The sequence below is a fragment of the Lagopus muta genome, chromosome 5 (assembly GCF_023343835.1).
Source record: "Lagopus muta isolate bLagMut1 chromosome 5, bLagMut1 primary, whole genome shotgun sequence".
NCBI lineage: Eukaryota > Metazoa > Chordata > Aves > Galliformes > Phasianidae > Lagopus > Lagopus muta.
In genome coordinates this window covers 18888231-18895265 of record NC_064437.1, presented here as the reverse complement: position 1 = coordinate 18895265, position 7035 = coordinate 18888231, and the positions used below count along the sequence as shown (strand labels likewise).

Sequence of the window (7035 nt, the reverse complement as noted above, 5' to 3'; positions counted from 1 at the left end):
CTGGATTTATTATGTCTTGAAAATACCTGAAGTTAACAATCTATTATTTACCTGAAATGAAATTTGCTTTATTGACACTTGCCACTCTTCATGTTCTTCAATCAAATCTGATTACAAAAATTGTCTTAAGAGTGAAGAAGATATAAATATTTGAACTATAGTAAGTGTCTTGAAACTGATAGTGAAATAAACTCTTTGGCAGAGGACTTACTGTGTTAGTCTTATGAATTAAAAATTCCTTCTCAAGAGAACACTCTCTTTGTATTCAAGATTTTTCGTATAAGGATTTTTTTATATTTCCATCAGATATTTGTTGCTCATTTGTTTATATATGATGCCCAGTCACATCCGCATGTTTCTTTTTACTCAAAATTAAGTCCTAGTGAGATGTCCCCTAAAATATATTCAAACTTCTTTAGCTAATTCTTTTTCTTTCTGCTTGCAAGTTGAGAATTTTAATGGGGGGGGGGGGGGGGGACTATAAAAAGTGTAAGTTCAGTTTAAAAGGGGTCTAGTACTTACGGTTAATACTTTTTTTGAAAGGTCTATCAATTAACTAATATCTGTAGATGGTACTGTTTGAGTGTGTGCAGGAATGTTTCTGGCAGAAGCACAGCTTGGACTTGTGAGTAAAAATGGCTTTTTTGAAACTTCCATGTACTGTCAAACAGAAAGACACTTAGGTGTAAAAGTGTCTGTCCTGAAATCTGGCACTTATGAATTTATGCAGCTGTTTTTGTATTGTTAAGCACCGCCTAAAGAATTATATAGGTAACATGAGTCAGACTGCTGCTTTTCACCAAGTAAAAGCATCCATCTGAATGAAAAACTTTCCATAAGCATCAGATTCTTTTTTGGCATTGAACTAAACTGAGAACTTCCTAGTGGCTGACACTGTACCTTTGCAGTGAATGAGGTTTTCATGTACAAAGTTTTTGTGCAGAGGAAAAATAACACACTTCAAGACAACCAAGAACAATGTTAGGGCAAATGAAAATGCTCAGATAACAGCATGTTACTACTGATTATACGGCAATACGGCTTAGGTCACTGTAGTTATAAGATGCTTTAAGATGAGAGCCAGCCTTCCTTTTCCTGTGTGCACACAAAGCTGGCTCAGGAGTAAAAGTTTACTCTTCTTAGTCATCATCTATGACATCCTCTGTTGCAAGGAATCTGTAGTATTTTCAATATTGTTTTTACCAACCTAAATGTTTTAGGAATCTATAGACATAGCTTTCATGTTTGTAAGAGCTGTTAAAAAAAAACAAAACCTTCTTATCATTATGTAGTAGAAGACTCATCTTAGTGAAACTAAGTGAACCAATTTTTAGATCACTTACAACTAAGAAACTAGATATACATTAATATTCTTTGTATTAATATGAATAAATCCATAAGCGCTGTGTGTAAGGTACAGTCTCCCAGAAAACACTGATTTCTGCAAATTAGAAACATCAGAGTAATGAGTAATAACGATCAATGAGGACAGGTTATGGATAACCTATATGCTAAGCTGTATTTGATCTCTGATGGATTATCATGTGGAAAAGCTGAAAATCAAATTATGAAAAAAAAAGAGTATTTATCTGTCTTTTTAGATAAACATCAACATGTCCACCTGCTATTTGGCTTTTATTGTATAATGTAGGGAGGCTCTTGATTAAAGGAAAATGTGTGATCAAATATTCAAGTATTCCTCTTGAGAATGTGTGTATGTTCTTAAAACGTAATCATATAAAGAAAACATCCCTGCTGGAATACCTGCAATGCTTGAAGCTGCCACAAATAACCCCAGTTTTCAGCAAACAGAACCCTCTGTTCCAAGCATGCTTCATACATAAAGAATCAGTTTGGCTGTAAAGATGCCTAAACCTCAACACAAACGTGCCGTAAAAATGGTTCCTGCAGGTAATCAGACAATAAGAACCAGACCCAAATAATAAATTTATAAATACATCTTATTTTCAATATATATAAGAAATTTCCCCTCCCCCCTCCTCCCCCAGATATCTTTTCAACCAGCCTCTGCTGTCCAGCTATATTTTTTTGAGGTAGACCCAAAGCAGAATATAGATTTGGGCATCTGACCTGAAGTGAGGTTCAGAATCTGAAATCAGCTTAGCTCTAAAGTGAACAGAGCCAAAGACCTGGATCTGAGCTCATTAAAATTTTGAAAAACTTGAAATTAAGAGCATTCATATTTTGCTTTTAATTTAAAACTCCTGATCATTCATTTCCACTCTGTTTTGTCCAAGACATACACTGTGTCCTCAATATCAATGCATCTACATAGTGTCTGGCCTTTCTCAGATCGCCTCATCAGATGGGTGACCTCCTTGCACCTGAGCACAGCTGCCACTGTCAGAATTGAGCAGGTTATGAAGCATAGCTTTGAGATTTTTAGCTTTTACTTGAGTATATTTTTGAGTGTAGACCAGTAAAGCAATGGAAGTGCTCTAGATCTGGAATTGCCCCTTTCCTGCGTAAAAGAAAAAGTTCTATCCGCAATCTCCAGAACTGTACTCTTGTTTTCATAACCTTAAGAAAATACAGAATGTTTTTACTTACAGCTGGCTTCTTTGAATATACTTCACATATATCTAAGTAGAATAGGTGTTGCCTACTTTTCACAAGGCAGAGTTCTGAACTTTATTAAAATATTAATAATAATAATTACTACTGCTGCTGATACATCATTTGGCTGTTCAATAAGTCTTTTTAAGCATGCCATTTCACAATATTTTACTGATGAAACTTGAGAGAAAAAAGTCCAACTTGCAGTGTAACAACATTTCCTGGAATTTCAAATCTAATTTCTGTATTAGATAATGTGGTGAACATTACCCCTCTTTCTGAGGGCTAAGCTTTTTTTCTGTAGATATTTCTCATCTCTTGACTTCTGTAAGAAACTGTTAGTAACGGTTATCTTTCGTAAATGCAGTTATGCACGCCACTCCCCATATATTTGCTTTTGCATTATCTTGAGATGTGCAAACTTTGTTACTATCGTATATATATTTATGGGCAGTTATTGTCAAATATGTTATACTTAATCGTATACTTATAAAGAAAATACAGATAAAAACTAGAAGCTAAAATGAATTTATTCTTTTCATGATACATTTTTTGTTTTACAGAGTTTTCAGGTAAAATGTAATGGGGGAACTAATCCATTCACAGCTCTCAGAGAATTGAGTCAGAATGGTTTGCATTTGTATCTGATAAAAACTGTTGGTCTCTCTCCATCCCCTGAATAGTGAATGCTGAGACTCTTCCTGCTCAGAAAGGCTTATTACTGTTAAATTGGCTTTTAAACCAACCTAATACAGGTCATAAAGTGTGGTAAATTGGCAGCTACTCTAACTGATGAAAAAAATAATTGCAATGTGAGGCAGGATAAGTTCTAAACTAATTTGTCCCTAGCACAAAATAGGTCTTATCTAACATAGAAAAACCTATGCTCAAGTAACCTTGATTTTTTGCCTTGAAGACAAAAAATCCCTGGAATTTTTAGTCAGGGAAGTGGCCACTCTCTAGAGCTAATGTAACCTGAGGAGCAAACTTCCTCGATTTCTTTGATCCCAGTCAGTAATTTACAGTGGCCAAATATTAATTGTAAACATGTAAACAATTCTAAGCAGCAAAATCTTGTTGAATACTCTTCACTAATTCTAGCGATAATGCATTTTGAAATGCCTTTTGGATTGTTTCATCATAAACTTCAGAATAAATTTCCTTTCTACAAGACATAGTGCTTTGCTCTAGGAGAAGCAATACTTTTAAAAACTGAGGTAAATATCTGATGCAGCTTATGGATACACCCTGAAGCAGAACATAATATTTGCATAAGAAATTACTGACTTATCACATAAATTTTCCTGTGTAATTTGCTAGCTTGCCTTCAGGGGGAATGTAAACCTGAAAGAGGGAGAAGTCAAATGTAAAAGAGCCATTTCTGCTCCAAAAGAGCAGTCTTATCTGAGGGATGAATGTGTTGTATTCTGATAGGAAGGGGATTGTCTCTCAGGGATACATTGGGGAATACAAGGGGATACATGGAGAATTTTGTAGGGAACTGATGAGACTTCTTAGTTGAGATATTGAAGATGTGTTTCCTGTATATCATGCTGAAAAAGTAGGGCATCTTTATATGTATTTACGCTTCTTTAAAATGTAATTACAACATCCAGGATATTAAGGAAGACAAAACTACTTCTAAAGCTGAATTGCTCATAACTAGCAATGGTTTATCAGACTAAGATACCATAATGTAATGTAAAAAGTGTTTTTTAAAGGAAGAAGAATTGGCATATATAAAGGGAAAATGTTTATTAATGACAGAGTCATCTACATAATTCAAGATGCAAACAGTAAAAAATAAAAGAAAAATGGTGGCTGGCTGGTGGTGAGCATGCACACAAATAGGTTACCTGTAGCTGAAAATAAAGCTCTACATTAATGCCAGCAACAAAAGAAAACTGCAGTGTGGGCTGGTAGAGCATGATGCCAGACATCACTGCTTTAAATATTTATTTTTTGAACAATGATTGTTGGTGGCCAAGAAAATTGGAAACTATCTTTCCATGCAGTATTTTTTATTAATCACAGGATTGGGGATTTTGAGAGCAACACAGCTGTGTGTGATTCTTGAATTGGAAATATGATACCTCTCCTTCATTTAACAGTCAAGGGTATTGGTGTGGTAAGTTGTTGTCCATTCGAAATCACTAAAAAAGGACATTAAACTCAGTAGATTCTTGCCCATTTACCATCAGATATTTTTATCATTGATTCTCATCTACTTCTTTTTGTCAGTAAGCTACACACAGCACTACCTTAAATATCATTCTGCCAAGAGCATCTTCATCATGTCATCAAATTCATGACATGAATGGCTTGGAGGTGTTTTTCTAGAGAAGGACACAGATCAGCTGGGAAATAATTGAACCTCGAGGTTACAAAACACTAGGTGGAGGGGTTAGGATTTAATTTTGGAATTGTTACTTATTAAATTCAGTGAAGTAAAATCAAGCTACATCATTGATCCATTTCCCATCTGCAGTGTGTTTCTTCCCGTTTATTCAAATCATTGAAAATGAGGAAGTTGTTATTTCTATTGGATTGCCTGTAGTGATGCACTGGAGAAAACTTACTCAACAATCAGCATCTATCTTGAGGCTCTGATCTATTTGTAAAATGCAGACTGTTTTATTCTTGGTGTTTGTGGAGAATGCATAAAAGTTCAGAGTCTGAATGATCCCAGTGGAGTCAGGGAATCTACTACAACATAAGGTATAAATAACTATTGAAGTATCTTGAAATTGGTATTGCTTTTGTGCCTTATTGAAGTTGATGTTTGTACAGTTGTGAGGAAAATACAGTGCTCAGTAAAGAGAGGATCTGTTGAATAACTGGAAAGGGTCTTTCTGGCCAGGCTTTTGAGAACCATGCTGTGCTGGTCTCTGCTGGAATCTGTATTTTGCATACCTCACTATAGCCGCATTTTCTGTCAATGCCAGAATTGTTGTATTCAGTCATCATTCATGGAAATATAAAATTTTTGTAGTGCCAAGTGGTGGAAAGACAATGACATCTGAATTTCTGCATTGCGTGATACATGCATATCCAAAACATATGGAAATGTCTGTGACTGCAGATGACTACCTCCAGCTCCTTTTAAAGTAAGCATTTGATCATTTGCACATCAGATGTCCTGCTAGTCTGTAATTCTGCAATATGGTGCAATGTAATTCTTTGTCATTAGGTTGGCCATGAAATCTCACTGCTAGCAATATATTATGAGACAACATGACCCACCAAACAACTAAAAGCCGACCCCACCTCATAGAACAAGATGGATAATGTGGTAACCAATAGCATTATCAAAACCAATGTGATGGAATCAACCAAAGGTTTAAAAATACTGCACTGATTTAGCACATTCAATTTTACAAAAGTTAGCTATTCAGTTCAGGAGATATTTAAGTGAATTGAAAACAGCATTGCAGATGCCAGCTAATGTACCTTGCTCTTGGGATGAAGAGAAATGGCTACACAATCTGAAACAGCAGTACTATTCATTTGAAGGTTGAGATTCTAGTTCAAATGGAGTCGAAACCAACCCAGTCTGAAACAGCTTTGTTCCAGGCAGAATGTAAGAGCAGAGATTACAGAGTCAGACTTGCAAAGATCACAGTGGTACTACTGCCATGTATACTTTGATGTATCAAAGCAGACCTCACATCTGGATGCCACGCCAAAGGTTTTTTGCTGTGTTTTGTTTCAGAAACTTCTTTTTTCTTTGCTGCAGGAGGTGGAAGCATTACTCATGTAGAAGGTGTATACAGCAGCTTTGTAGAGTACAGTATTTTCAAGCAGTAGAACAATATTCTGTCTGCTGTGGAATTCTGCCTTACTTGTGTTCAGGACATATAAAGAATTAAGATCACGAAAAAAAATTCTGGCTTTCTGCATATCTACCTGACACTGCACCATTCCCTCAGGAATTCAACCTGTACTGGCAATTGGTAAACACAAAGCCAGATTTTGAAAAGTATACTGTTGGCTAACATGCAGATAGAAAGCCAGAGGGGACTCCTGGTATGCATGGCCTCAAGCCGCAATGGAAACTTTGTTTGGACTAAGCTTTTGATTGTGATTTATCAAGAATTCCTTCAAAATAAGAAAAATCCAGAGCCTTAAATAATGTCACAAAGAAAAGAGATTAGCTGGTTTTCTCACAGTGCAGAGCTGTGAGCCAAGCCATCATTGGCACAGCTATGGACTGTATCCATCAGCTGCCTTATCCTGGAAGAATGCTTTAATGTATTGACTGTTCATCTTTTCAACATCTGCTTCTTTCAATCTGGTCTCATCATCTCCATTTTGTTCTCTTCATTTCACCATGAAAGGATTATTGTAAGTGAAAATCTTTTAAACACATCCTGTTCAGATTCAGTTGTAACTCACCATTTCTGAAGTTTTAAAGCCTTTGTATTATTATCATCTCTACACTGATAACTGCTAGAGACC

General features: G+C 35.8%; 1 protein-coding gene across 1 annotated transcript in view; it reads right to left on the bottom strand.

Moving 5' to 3' along the window:
* Positions 1-589: 589 nt before the first annotated feature.
* RNPC3 (RNA binding region (RNP1, RRM) containing 3) overlaps positions 590-7035 on the bottom strand; it is a 165017-nt gene continuing 158571 nt past the window's right edge. Inside the window, exon 15 of the mRNA XM_048945461.1 lies at positions 590-601. The gene's annotated coding sequence lies outside the window, so the exon portion shown is untranslated. The remainder of the gene's footprint in view (positions 602-7035) is intronic.